The 14,786-nt window shown below is 40.1% G+C and overlaps 1 long non-coding RNA gene across 1 annotated transcript in view; it reads right to left on the reverse strand.

The window, feature by feature from the left end:
• Positions 1-452: 452 nt before the first annotated feature.
• Positions 453-14,786, reverse strand: part of LOC135773130 (uncharacterized) — a 61,088-nt gene continuing 46,754 nt past the window's right edge. The window contains exon 2 of the long non-coding RNA XR_012337257.1: positions 453-955. This is a non-coding gene — a long non-coding RNA (uncharacterized lncRNA). The remainder of the gene's footprint in view (positions 956-14,786) is intronic.

A 14,786-nucleotide genomic window follows, 5' to 3' on the forward strand; every position in this document is an offset into this window, starting at 1 on the left:
ATACTCAGATATCCACAATGAAGATTTAGGGCTCTATCTTACACCCTGCGCAATGCAGCGCAATGCGCGACGCAAGTGTCTTTCGCTACACTGTTAACGATTTCGCTGTATTTTTACAGTACGGTACTGGCAGCACGGTTGCCAGTAAGTTACTGTATTTTGGTTTTACAGTACTGTACTGTAATACCATTTTACAGTACACAAACTAGTACTGTATAGTTACAAAGCAGTACTGTACTGTAATTTTACAATATTTTATTACAGTAGTCTATTTTTACAGTAATTTACTGTAATGTCTATATTGACCCATAAATACTATTTATTACTTATTACAGTTAATACAATAATATTATATAAAATAGCTAGAGATTTAGGTTTAAATCTATAGTTATTAATATGGTAAAAATGCTATCCTTGACATGACATAATGAATTAAAAGGCAATCCAAGCAATGTTTGTATCAAAATTTTATTTAAAAAAAATTTAATCGAAACAAAACATATTTAAAACAAGATTTTAAACAATAATAAACATATAATCAAGTAACATAAAATAAAATCAACAAGTATAAACAAGTTTGGAGACCCTTGCTGTAACATATTTAACTCTGGCAAATAGAACACTGTTCCATAGTTTGAAGTTTTCAGTTTAAAGTCCATCATCGACTAAAAGGTAACATTTCACTGTGGTAAAAAGAACACTGGCCCATAGTTTTAAATATTCTACTTGAATTTCATTTAACACTAAAAATAAATGCATTAAACTGTGGCAGACAGACCACAGTGGCCTTTACTTTGAAGTCATCCATTCGAACTCAATCAGGGACTGCATGAAGCTGTTCACATGGGGGTTAATGGCCACAGCTTTTCTCTGCACCAAGTTCCTTGTCTATTTGCTTGCTCCTTGTCTGGATGTGCACTTTTTCCCATCTTTGGAATTAATTATATCCAGAAACCTGTTAGAAATATCATAAACATTAAGTCAACAAATATAAGATAGAAATATAGCTGCAAGCAGCGATACCGGGGTCAAGCCAAACATGGCAAAAAATGATTCATACGTGATGACTGTCATGATTTAACATCTAAGTTTCCATTAGTTTTATGAAAAAAAGCAATTTTTTTGTATCTTGAGACCACTAGTTGGCACTGTGCTGAAAGAATAGATGGTGACTCAGGTCATGACTGTGATGACACATACCAAATTTAGTGTAAATACAATAAAGCGATAAGGAGATATAGCCTTAAATGACTTGACCACTAGGGGGCACTGACCAAAAAATGTATTGTGACTCAGGTCTTGATTGTGATGACACCCACCAAATTTGGTGTGAATACAATAAAGAGATGCAGAGATATAGCCTTAAATGACTTGACCACTAGGGGGCACTGACCAAAAAATAAATTGTGACTCAGGTCTTGATTGTGATGACACCCACCAAATTTGGTGTTAATACGATAAAGAGATGCAGAGATATAGCTTCAAATCTCTTGACCACTAGGGGGCGCCGGGAAGTTTACAAGTCCTCCCAGAACATGTTGTTGATGAACCATACCAAGTTTCATAACAATACGCAATTGCGTTTCTGAAATACTTGAACTTAAAGAAAAATTCAAAATGGCCGACACACAAAATGGCCGACCAAAAAACATTTGGTATCGTTTGACTCGCCATGCCTCACGAAATCTAACAAGACCAGTCTCATAATTTTACATTCAAATTTGCAGTAGTTATAAGCAAAAATAGACATTTTTTATATCTCGTGACCAGCAGGAGGCAGTGTGACGAAATGGTGCATGCACCCTCAGGTCATCACTGTTATGACATATACCAAGTCTCATATTAATACGCAAAAGTTTTGCGAAGATACAGGCTCAAACACATTTTGGCGTGCTCGCCCTCGCATTCTTTGATGCGTTATACGAGAACGGATAAGTCTAACGAAAATCTTTTGATAACTTTTTGTCTAGAGTGTCTCTAGATGATGCATACCAAAAATCAAGCCAATCACACAAGCGCTCTAGGAGGAGTTCGAAAAAGTAGGTGTTCAATATAATTCAAAATGGCCGACAGGAAGTAGGTTTGACTCAGACATATTTGGTACAGTCGGACTCAGCATGAGCCAAGGAATCAATAGAGTGAAGTCTTATGTCATAGTGGCAATTTAATCAAATGACATAAAGATTTTAAAAAATTTTTTTACATATCCTGACCACTAGGTGGCGCCGTCTTTAAGATTTATAGGTGCGCTCAGAACATGTCACTGATGAACCATGCCAAATTTTGTAGCGATACGCCATTCTGTTTGTGAAATACTGAACTTAATGAGAAAATTCAAAATGGCCGACACCCAAAATGGCCGACCGAAAACCGTTTGGTATCGTTTGACTCGGCATGCCTCAAGGAATCTAACAAGACCACCTTCATGATTTTAGACACAAGTTTGAAGTAGTTATAAGCGAAAATAGGCATTTTTCGAATCTCGTGACCACTAGGTGGCGCTGTGACGAAACGTTGCAGGCACCCTCAGGTCATGACTGTAATGACATATACCAAGTTTCGTGTCGATACACATAAGTTTTGCGAAGATACGGCCTCACATCTGTTTTGGCGTGCTCGCCGCCATACATGTTGTCACGGTATACGAGAACGCATTGGTCTATCAAAAAGCTTTTGATAACTTTTTGTCATGGGTGTCTCTAGATGCTATATACCAAAGGAGATGCAAATCGGACAAACGCTCTAAGAGGAGTTCGAAAAAGTAGGTTTTACGGGAAATTCAAAATGGCGGAAAGATGTGCATGACAGAATTGACATCAATGTGTGCAATTGAATCATCATGAGCAAAGGATTCAGAGGAAACAAGAATTTAGTGTCTATGACTCACGGGTCAGAAGTTATGAGCATGAACATAAGTGGATTTTTGGACTGTTGGTGGCGCTAGAGGGTTTGAGTCAGACACACCAATGTTGCTATAGTAACTTCTTAGACTGTCCTCTACATGTGTGCCAAAATTCACAACTTTCCTACGTACGGTTCTATGGGCTGCCATTGACTTCAATGGCGGAAGAGGAAGAATAATAATAAATATAGCTGCAAGCAGCGATACCGGGGTCAAGCCGAAAAGGGCACAGAAGGATGTAAAGTTGCGTTTGGATAAGCAGACTGAAGAACCTAGGTAAACCTAATGATTTCAGATGAAAAAATGCAAAGGTAATCAACAAAAATAATCTATATTCTTGTCTACTGCAACTGTCCTTCGGTTATTGACAATCATGGAACATTAGAGCACTGAAGGACATGTATGTGATGCTTACAGTGGGCAAACATGGGTCACAACATGTTACAACAAGTTAAAAGAGTCAAAAGAGACCATCCCCATGTCTCTGTGATGTTCTGATACAGAGAAAAAGCTCTTGCAAAACTGTTGATAACGTATTCTCATTGGTTGCTAGAGAGTAAATGGACATCCTTTAGTGATTATAGTCAAAGCCATGAAAGGAATAATCCATGATGACTCATGGTTTTAGATGTGTTGTTGCAGTAGTTTTAGGCAAAAAATGCCATATTCTATCTCAAAACCAGTAGGTGGCGCAATGACAAAATTCGTGCATGCAACCTCAGGTCATAAATGTGTTACATCTAGCTAGTTTTATGACTATACACTTTAGTTTAGTGAAGAAACAGTTGTATGACCATAGGGTGGCTTGATTTCAATGGTTTTGTTCAATTATAAGGCCAACTAGTGGTGCAACCATACAATTTTTTTTGTGTAGCCTCAGACTGTGGTCGTACATCAGCGTATCAAATATGGTGAAAAAATCTCTTTGCGTTACGAAGTTATAACCATTTATGTGTAAAAACACAAAATTTAAAGGTAATTTTTCGTTTTTTTGCAATTTTCAGCCATTTCTGATGAAAATTTTAATACAGTGCCAATAGAACTTTTTGTTCAGAAGGTAATGCAATATTCTTCCTATGATGTTTTCGAGTCGATCAGAATTACGCTCACGGAGATATTCGCGCGTGTTTTTTAAGTGCTGTTTTGCTGCGCAGGGCTAACCGTAAGGCGAAATCTGGCATGTTTGGTATCGTTGGACTCGGCGACTATTCAGGACTCCTAAAAATCAAGTCCCGTCAAAATACGTTGATCACAGCCAAAGTTATAGGTGTAAAAAACATCTGTCTGGCCACTAGGTGGCGCTGCGACGAAACTGTGCATGCACACTCAGTTCCTGACTGGCATCACAAGTACCAAGTGTCGTGTCAATAGGCCTAAGTTTGACGAAGATACAGCCTAAAATCTGTTTTTTTGCGCTCTACGAAAATTTTGTTGACGCGCTATATGACAACGGATTGGTTTATCGAAATTCTTTTGATAACTTTTTGCCGTGAGGGTCTCTAGATGCTACATACCGATTTTCGTGAAAATTGGGCAAAAGCTCTAGGACGAGTTCGCAAAAGTAGGTTTTATGAATAATTCAAAATAGCGGAAAAATTTCCATGACGGAAAATGACGTCATAGGGTCAAATCGAATCGTCTTGAGCCAAGGAATCAGAGGAAACAAGAAATTTGTTTCTAGGACTTACGAATCAGAAGTTATAAGCAAAAACGTAAGTGCATCTTTGGACTGTTGGTGGCGCTAGAGGGTTGGAGATAGAGACTCCAAATTTGCTGTGGGGACACATTGGACTGTCCTTTATCAGTGTGCCAAATTTCATAACTTTCCTACGTACGGTTCTATGGGCTGCCATAGACCGCAATGGCGGAAGAAGAAGAATAACTAATAATAAATATAGCTGCAAGCAGCAATCACCGGGGTCAAGCCAAAAAGGGCACAGCAGAAAGTAAAGTTGACTTCGGATGAGCAGTTTAAAGTACCTAGGAAAATCTCTTGATTTCAGACAAAACAATATAACTGTAAGCAGCTAAGTCTATACTTAAAGCAGCTGAGGGTTGCTGGACGGTGTATTTGTACGCGCTCACTTGGCTTAAGTTAAATGTCATTAAATCAATGTCCCCTCACCATTTGAATGCTCAGAGTATTCATTTTATTCAATGAGTTGCATTGTTGAAACAGCATGGCCTTGTGATACGGTCAAAAAACTGTGTGTTCACCTTCCTCCAGCAACACCTGTCACCTGAAGGAAGGTTCCTACCTATATTCACTGAATATAGAACAGTGACACCTAGTGGACACCTTAACAAGACAAATGGCTCTTACATACCGGCCCCTAATTGGGACACATACCAATTTTCAAAACATACAAAAGAGCCATAAAACAAATACAAACTGTGAGCACAATAAACATGCAGAATGATTGTAACAATCTCTTAGCCCATAGATTCATGCAAGAAACAAAGCTTTGCTATTGGCCTATCAATAACACTGGTCTTAGTTTGTAAACGCACAGAGCGCACCAGGCCTTTCTTATCAGGAAATGTTTCTAAAACTCTTCCAAGAGGCCAGGAGCCCCTAGGTGCCGTTGGATCCATAATGACCACAATGTCCCCAGGCTTGAGGTTATTCCTAGTTTGGTTCCATTTCTGCCTCTCTTGCAGCAAAGGTAGGTATTCTCTCACCCATCTCTTCCAAAATAGGTCTGAAATGTATTGAACCTGTTTCCACCTTCTTCTTATGTACAAATCATGCACATCGAATAATCCAGGAGATAAGGAAGGTTTTCCTTTTAGCAACAATATATGATTGGGAGTCAGAGCTTCAAGATCCATTGGATCATCAGACAACTTGGTGATTGGTCTATCATTCAAGATGGCTTCAGTTTCACACAAGACGGTATGTAAACTATCATCATCAAGCGTCTGCTGTTGAAGAACTGCAGTGAGGATTTTTTTCAACATCCTGATGACTCGCTCCCAAACTCCACCATAATGGGATCCAGCTGGAGGATTGAAACTCCATTTTATGCCCTTCTGACATAAAGCTCCTTGAATCTTAATTTGATTCAGTGATGAAAGTGCCTCCTTAAGCTCTCTCTCAGCCCCTATGAAATTGGTGCCATTATCTGACAGAAGACGTTCCACCTGCCCTCTTCTACTGATAAATCGGCGCAGAGCATTAATACAAGCATCTGTGTCAAGGGAATTGGCCATTTCAAGGTGAACTGCTCTGCTGGCTAGGCAGGTAAAGATGACACCATAACGTTTTACTTTGCCTCGTCCTCTCTTCACCTCTATTGGACCGAAATAGTCAACACCTGTATTCGTGAATGGCGGCTGGTCTGGCAGGATCCTCTCCTTAGGCAAGTCTGCCATTTTCTGCCCCATCAGTCTTGCATTATATTTTTTACAGAAGCAGCAGTCTGCTATGATCTTTCTTACGGCTGTGGTAGCACCGGTAATCCAATATTTCCTCCTTAATGTAGACAACATATGGTTACGCCCACTATGGCCAAGCCGGTGATGTAAATCTTTCAATATCAGGGTAGCCACATGCTGATCTTTAGCAAGAAGTAGTGGATACTTTGTGTCTTCTGGCAATGAGCCTCGTGTCAACCTCCCTCCAACTCTCAGAAACCCATTATCCAACCATGGGTCCAGCTTATAGATGGAACTGTGCTTGCTTACTGTATTCTTTCCAGAAGACAAAGCAGCAATCTCCTCAGGAAATCTTTGCTGTTGGCAGTAACAGATTATAGCCAACTCTGCTTCCAAAAGATCCTCTGCCGACAAGATTTGTCCTCCTGTTGTACTTTTAGCCATCCGTTTTTCTTGTGCCAAGGCATTCTGCTTATTGACATCAATGGCATCAGACTCCCTCCTCATGCGAGTCCTTGTCAATAATATTCCTTTCAACCTTAGGAACCAGGCAACTGCCACTCGAAGTCTCCTCCAATCTGAAAAGTAAGCTATCAGCAGATTTGTACCCTCCAGGGCATCTTGGGTATTTACCACATTCACAAAGGCTTCTTTCTTGACCTCGATGTCATCAACCGCTACAGATGTATGCACAATGTTTTCGGGCCAATCCTCTTCTGGTTTATACAGGAACTTGGGGCCTTCTATCCATCTGTTGTCATTAATGAAATCTCCAGCCCTCCTTCCCCTGGATGCATCGTCAGCTGGATTCTCCTTTGTGCCAACATATCGCCATTGTGATGTCTTTGTGACCTCCCTGATGATGGAGACTCTGTTTGCAACAAAAGTATGAAAACGCTTGTCTTCATTCATGACATACTTGAGCACAGATGTGCTGTCTGTCCAGAAAACAGATTCTTGCAGCTGGAGCCTCAGCTCCTTCTTTAACATCAGGTCTACACGGACAGCAAGCACAGCAGCAGTTAGCTCTAAACGGGGAACAGTGATGGCCTTTAGAGGTGTTACCCTAGCTTTTCCCAAAAGAAAGGCAACATGGATGTCACCGTTGTTATTCTTTATTCTAAGATAAGTCACTGCGCCATATCCTTGTTCACTTGCATCAGAGAAGTTATGAAGCTGAGCATACATGTAGGATCCAAAGCTCATTGGCTTTATGCATCTCTCAACTTTGAATTCAGAGAGTGCATTCAGTTCCTTTAACCACCTCATCCAATCATGCAGAATGTCACGGGGCACAGTATCATCCCAACCAAACTTCCTCCTGCATAGCTCCTGTAACATAATCTTAGCAGGTAACACTACTGGTGCCAAAAATCCAAGTGGGTCGTATACTGAACTTGAAACTGACAACATCCCACGTCTTGTGTAGGACCTTTCCTGAACCTCCATTTTGAATTTAAATGAGTCAGTTTCTGCACACCACAGCAAACCAAGAGCTCTTTCAACAGGCAGGCTGTCTCTGTCCAGATCCAGCTTCTTCCACTCTTTGGCTCGGGACTCCTCTGGAAGAGTTTGAAGAACAGTGCGCTTGTTGCTACTCCATTTCGTCAAAGTGAAACCTCCTCGCTGACAAAGAGTAGAAAGATCTTTAACTAAACAAGTTGCTGCTTCTTCAGATGCAACACTCTTAAGGCAATCATCCACATAGAAGTTTTCTTTGAGAGTTTGTACAACCTCCTCTCGAAACTCAGACTGATGATCATCTGCTGTTTTTCTCAAAGCAAAAGCAGCACAACTGGGAGAAGAGACAGCACCAAAAAGATGGACAGTCATACGAAACACTGACACTTCTCTTGCAAAGTCTCCATTTTGCCACCACAAGAAGCGAAGAAAGTCACGATCTTCTTCTGCCACCTTAACCTGATGAAACATTGCTTGTATGTCACCCATGACTGCAACCACGTCTTGCCTAAACCTCAGTAGGACTCCAAGCAATGTACTTGTAAAATTGGGACCTTGTAAAAGGACTTGATTCAAGGATGTTCCTTTAAATGTTACACCACAGTCAAAAACCACCCGCAGGTTCTTCTTCCTGGGATGACGTACACCGTGGTGAGGAATGTACCACACCTTGCCATTTTCACCTTTCAGCTGTTGAGTGGGAACTTGCTCTGCATATCCTTTGTTGAGCATCTCATTGACAAATGTTACATACTCCTGATAAAATTGCTCATCTCTCTGGAATCTCCTCTTCAACCCAAGTATACGTTGTTTTGCCACAGAAAAGTTGTTAGGAAGATGCACATTTTCCCATTTAAACGGCAACTTCAAGGTGTAATGATTATCCCTAAGCTTGGCAGAACTCTCTGCAATCTCCAAGAATCTAATATCCTCTCTTGATAATCCTTGCTCTTCTGTAACTTGCTCATTGAAATCATGGTTATATTGTTGAGACAACATCTCCTCCAACCTACACACAGAAATCCTGTTGACCACTGCAGAACAGTCTTCATCCTCAAAGTTGCCTGCATGCAAAGGACCATTAATGACCCAACCCAAAGCCGTTCTTATGGCATAAGGGCCATCTCCATGGCTGTTTATGACTTCCCAAGGCTCCAACATCTTGGGTGTGTTGTTTCCAATCAACAAGTCAACGTTGGCCATTATGCGAGGAGCTTTAACCTTTGCCAGGTAAGGCCACTTTGACAACTCTTCCTTAGACACAATGTTGTCAGAACTTACCGGCATTTGTTTCTGTGTAAGCGTTTGTGGAAGCTGATAGAAGATGTTACCATCAATAGCAGAGACTTCTAAACTTGAGAGTACGTAGGCTGGTACAACCTTTTCCTGTCCCATAGTTTGTAGTAAAAATTGAGTTTTTCTTCCAGGAAGATTAAGTCGCTGCATAAGGCTTTCAGTGCAAAAGGTTGCTGAACTGCCAGGATCTAGAAATGCATACGTCTGTATTATCTGATCTCCCTTACTGCTTTTAACTTGAACTGGTAAGATAGAAAGCAGACAGCGATCTTTTCCGGCCCCTGTATGGCCACATGTTTCAGTAGTTCCTAAGAACTTACATGCGTCTGATTCCTTGGAGATGATGTCTGCATTGGCTGTATTTCTGTCAATGTGAAGCACAGTGGGATGGGGCTGATTACATATCTTACAAGTCAACCGCTTGCCACAGTTACGACTCATGTGCCCAGGACTTAAGCAACCAAAGCAAAGCTTTTTCTCCTTTAGAAAGTCCATTCTTTCCCTATGCTTCTTACTCTTAAATTGCATACAATTCTCCAACACATGATGTTTAGCACAGTACAAACATAATGAAATCACCTTGGGATTGTTTGTTGGCAATTCTGTTCTTATATTAGAGGCTTCTAGAGACTTCACAGGTGCAACATTAGTGGCAAAGATGTTTCCTTTAGCTTTGCCTTCTAGACGCAGTTTTGGTCGATTGACAGGTCTTGTGCTAACTGGTAAGTCCCTGATATCACCAAACAAGGGATCCATCAAGATGCTTACTTGTCTTTCAATAAATCCTACAAGATCTTTGAATGAAGCTCTACAATCAGTAGTTTCCAGAATGTTATGTGCAACAGTTCTCCACCGCTCTCTGAGCTTGTAAGGCAATTTAGATATAAGAGCTCTCATATTGCTTGGCATATCCAACTCCTGAAGATACTGCAATTCCTCAGCGACATTACAGCAGCCACGTAAAAATAGAGCATAAGACTGTAAAGCATTGACATCCTCACCCTTTATTATGGGCCAAGACAAGGCTCTTTCCAAGTAAGCAGTGGCGATCTTGTACTTATTCCCAAAATGTTCCTGTAATAGCTGTTTTGCCTTAGTGTAGCCAAAGTCAGGGTTCAAGTGTAGACAACTACGTACAAGCTCCCTTGGCTGCCCCCTAGTGAACTGTTCCAAGTAGTATAAGCAATCACTACTGCTTGCCTTTTCCTCAACTCCCTTTTCAAACATCCGGATAAATGAAACATACTGAAGTGGATCTCCATCAAATAAAGGAATATCTCTTGATGGTAAAGATGCAGAACATTGCTGTTGAACAAGAGCTGCTGTTATTTCATTCTGCTTTTGCATTATAGTGACAATGTCACCATATTGACTTTCAATGTTTGGCCGAGAAATCCTATCCGATGTAAGAGGTCCATGAGGTTGAACTGATGTGTGTCCTAATGTGTATTGAGAATTTCGATCCGATGTAAGAGGTCCATGAGGTTGCACTGATGTATGTCCTGGTATATGCTGGGAACTCCAATCAGATGCAAAAGCTCCATGAGGTTGAACTGATGTATGTACAAATATTTGTTGGGAATTCTGCCTTCCTGAGTTTGTACATTCCTGCCAAGGCTGCTGCCGAATTTCCTGATATGACTCAGAAGATGCCAAAGGCGGATTCACTGCTAATGCTTGATATGCAGTTTTGCCATGGACATTAAGTTCAAACTCTTCTGCCATTGGATTTAAGATAGTTGTGGATGCCTTTCCTTGCTCCTTTTCCAGTTGAGAATTCACAATACGAGAGACTTGTGAAACACTGCGATTGTCAGAAGCCTGTAAAACTGCAAGTTTGGCAGTGGACTCTGCTAGCATAGCTTTTAGCTCCAGTTGCTCCTTTTTCCTCTTAATCATCTGCTCTTGCTCCTCCAAGGCATGCCTTTCCTTTAATGTTGCCATACGAGCAAGCAGTGCAGCCTTATTTGCCTCAGCTATGACTCTGGCAGAAGAAACACTCTTGCAAGTACTTGCTTTACTTGAATGTTTACTCCCAACATTTGAAATACTATCTTCTGGATTAACACCATCAACCTTATCATTCATTACCTCATTCATAGTAATTTCATCATTTTCATTACATGATACCCACATTTTGACCTCAGAAATAAAATCATTGTTTACAATCATTTTGGCTTTAAACCATATGTCATGTTTTTCTTTCTCACTTTCAGGTAACATACCCAACAAAGAATCATGAATACATCTTGCTTCATCACACAAATTTAAGAAGTCATCAAAAACACTTTGCACCCCCTTTATATGTCTTTGTTGCATCAGGCCTTGTACCTTTTTTCTTAAATTTGCAGCTTTAGTTAGTACAGATTTTCTATTACACTGCAACCTTTCAACCTTTTCAGCAAATGCTTTAGGAGTTAACTTTACAACACGTTTTTGTTTGTCCATTTGAACATCAACATCAATACAAACACTATCGTTCAATTGAAGTGCTTCCATTTGGCTATGCACAGCTTCAGCTGTCTCCATAATCCACAGAATGTTCAAAACACGATGTAAACAATTAACAACGATAGTTCGTAAAGTTAATTATTTTCTTTGATAACCAATGCATTGGATTTTTGTCCCATAATGTGTGCACACATAGTTAAATGGCCATTCAACAATAAGTAGCGCTACTAGACATACCTTTTCACGTTGGGCGCCATTATGGAACAAAAGGATCTCTGCCGGTGTTTGTAAAACAGCTCCGATGTATTTCCTTGTGCTGATGATGGTCCTTATCCCAGTAGAAAAGATCTGCATGTATACTCCACAGATTTGAGTTGTCCTCATATCATGGTTGCAGCATTTCAGATGTAAATCCACTTATGATTACTCCAAATAGCATAGGCAAAACAAAGTTTTTTGACTAAATGTAAGCAGCTAAGTCTATACTTAAAGCAGCTGAGGGTTGCTGGACGGTGTATTTGTACGCGCTCACTTGGCTTAAGTTAAATGTCATTAAATCAATGTCCACTCACCATTTGAATGCTCAGAGTATTCATTTTATTCAATGAGTTGCATTGTTGAAACAGCATGGCCTTGTGATACGGTCAAAAAACTGTGTGTTCACCTTCCTCCAGCAACACCTGTCACCTGAAGGAAGGTTCCTACCTATATTCACTGAATATAGAACAGTGACACCTAGTGGACACCTTAACAAGACAAATGGCTCTTACAATAACAGTTATCAGCAAAAAAGCTGTGTTCTCATTTAGTGAAATCTCTCCCTCTCTTTCGACGAGCATTGATAACTAGAACACTGACGTAAAAATGAGTGGTGCTTGCAGTGGCAATACTCAGCTCACAAAATGTTACAGTGGTGTTAATGAGTCAAAAGAGCCCACCCCCGTGTCTCTACGATGTTCTGACGCAGAGATATAGCTCTTGCAAAAACGGTTGATAAGGTATTCTCATTGGTTGCTAGGGAGTGAATTGGCAACCACCAGTGATTATAGTCAAAGCCATGAAAGGAATAATCCATGATGACTCATGGTTTTAGATGTGTTGTTGCAGTAGTTTTAGGCAAAAAATGCCATATTTCTATCTCAAAACCAGTAGGTGGCGCAATGACAAAATTGTGCATGCAACCTCAGGTCATAACTGTGTTACATCTAGCTAGTTTTATGACTATACACTTTATTTTAGGGAAGAAACAGTTGTATGACCATAGGGTGGCTTGATTTCAAAGGTTTTTTTCAATTATAAGGCCAACTAGTGGTGCAAGCATAAATTTTTTTTTGTGTAACCTCAGACTGTGGTCGTACATCAGCGTATCAAATCTGGTGAAAAAATCTCTTTTCGTTGCGAAGTTATAACCATTTATGTGTAAAAAATGCAAAATTTAAAGGTAATTTTTCGTTTTTTGCATTTTTCGGCCATTTCTGATAAAAATTTTAATATAACGCCAATAGAACTTTTTGTTCAGAAGGTAACGCAATGTTCTTCCTATGGTGTTTTCGAGTCGATCGGAATAACGCTCGGCGAGATATTCGCGCATGTTTTTTAAGTGCTATTTTGCTGCACAGGGTAAACCGTATGACGAATCCTGGCATGTTTGGTATCGTTGGACTCGGCGACTACTCAGGACTCCAAAAAATCAAGTCCCGTGAAAATACTTTTATCGCAGTCAAAGTTATAGGCGTATAGAACATTCGTCTGGCCACTAGGTGGCGCTGCAACGAAACTGTGCATGCACCCTCAATTCCTGACTGGCATCTCAAGTACCAAGTGTCGTGTCAATAGGCTTAAGTTTGGCGAAGATACAGCCTAAACTCTGTTTTTTTGCGCTCTATGTAAAATTCGTTGACGCGCTATACGAGAACGGATTGGTTTATCGAAATTCTTTTAATAACTTTTTGCCTTGAGTGTCTCTAGATGCTGCATACCGATTTTCGTGGCAATCGGGTAAAAACTCTAGGACGAGTTCGCAAAAGTAGGTTTTACGAATAATTCAAAATGGCGGAAAAATTTTAATGACGGAAAATAACGTCATAGGGTCTAATCGAATCGTCTTGAGCCAAGGAATCAGAGGAAACAAGAATTTCGTTTCTAGGACTTACGGATCAGAAGTTATAAGCAAAAACGTAAGTGCAACTTTGGACTGTTGGTGGCGCTAGCGGGTTTGAGATAGAGACTCCAAATTTGCTATGGGGACACATTGGACTGTCCTTTATCAGTGTGCCAAATTTCATAACTTTCCTAGGTACGGTTCTATGGGCTGCCATAGACCGCAATGGCGGAAGAAGAAGAAGAAGAAGAAGCAGAATAATAATAATAATAAGAAAACTAACAAATACAATAGGGGTCTTCGCCCCTTCGGGGCTTGACCCCTAAATATAGCTGCAAGCAGCAATACCGGGGTCAAGCCGAAAAGGGCACTGAAGGGTGTAAAGTTGGGTTTGGATAAGAATACTGAAGAACCTAGGTAAACCTCATGATTTCAATGAAAAAAACGCAAAAGTAATCAACAAAAATAATCTATGTTCTTGTCTACTGCAATCGTCCTTCTGTTATTGACAATCATGGAACATTAGAGCACTGAAGGACATGTGAGTGATGTTTGCAGTGGCATAACATGGGTCACAACATGTTACAACAAGTTAAATCAGTCAAAAGAGACCATCCCCATGTCTCTACGATGTTCTGATGCAGAGAGAAAGCTCTTTTAAAAACGGTTGATAAGGTATTCTCATTGGTTGCTAGAGAGTAGATTGACATCCACCAGTGATTATAGTCCAAGCAATGAAATGAAGAATCCATGATGACTTATGATTTTAGATGTGTTGTTGCAGTAGTTTTAGGCAAAAATTGCTATTTTTTATCTCCAACCCACTAGGTGGCGCTATGACAAAATTGTGCATGGAACCTCAGGTCATGACTGCGTTACATCTAGCTAGTTTCCTGACTATACATTTTAGTTCAGCAAAGAAATAGTTGTATGACCATAGGGCTTGCTTGATATGAAAAGTTTTCTCCAATTATAAGGCCAACTAGTGGTAAAGGCATACCAATTTTTTTGTGTGGCCTCAGACTCTGCTCGTACATCAGCGTATCAAATCCGGTGAAAAAATCTCTTTTTGTTGCGAAGTTATAACCATTTATGTGTAAAAAATGCAAAATTTAAAGGTAATTTTTCGTTTTTTGCATTTTTTGGCCAGTTCTGATGAAAATTTTAATATAACGCCAATAGAACTTTTTGTTCAGA

This window comes from Paramisgurnus dabryanus, chromosome 9 (assembly GCF_030506205.2).
Source record: "Paramisgurnus dabryanus chromosome 9, PD_genome_1.1, whole genome shotgun sequence".
Lineage (NCBI taxonomy): Eukaryota > Metazoa > Chordata > Actinopteri > Cypriniformes > Cobitidae > Paramisgurnus > Paramisgurnus dabryanus.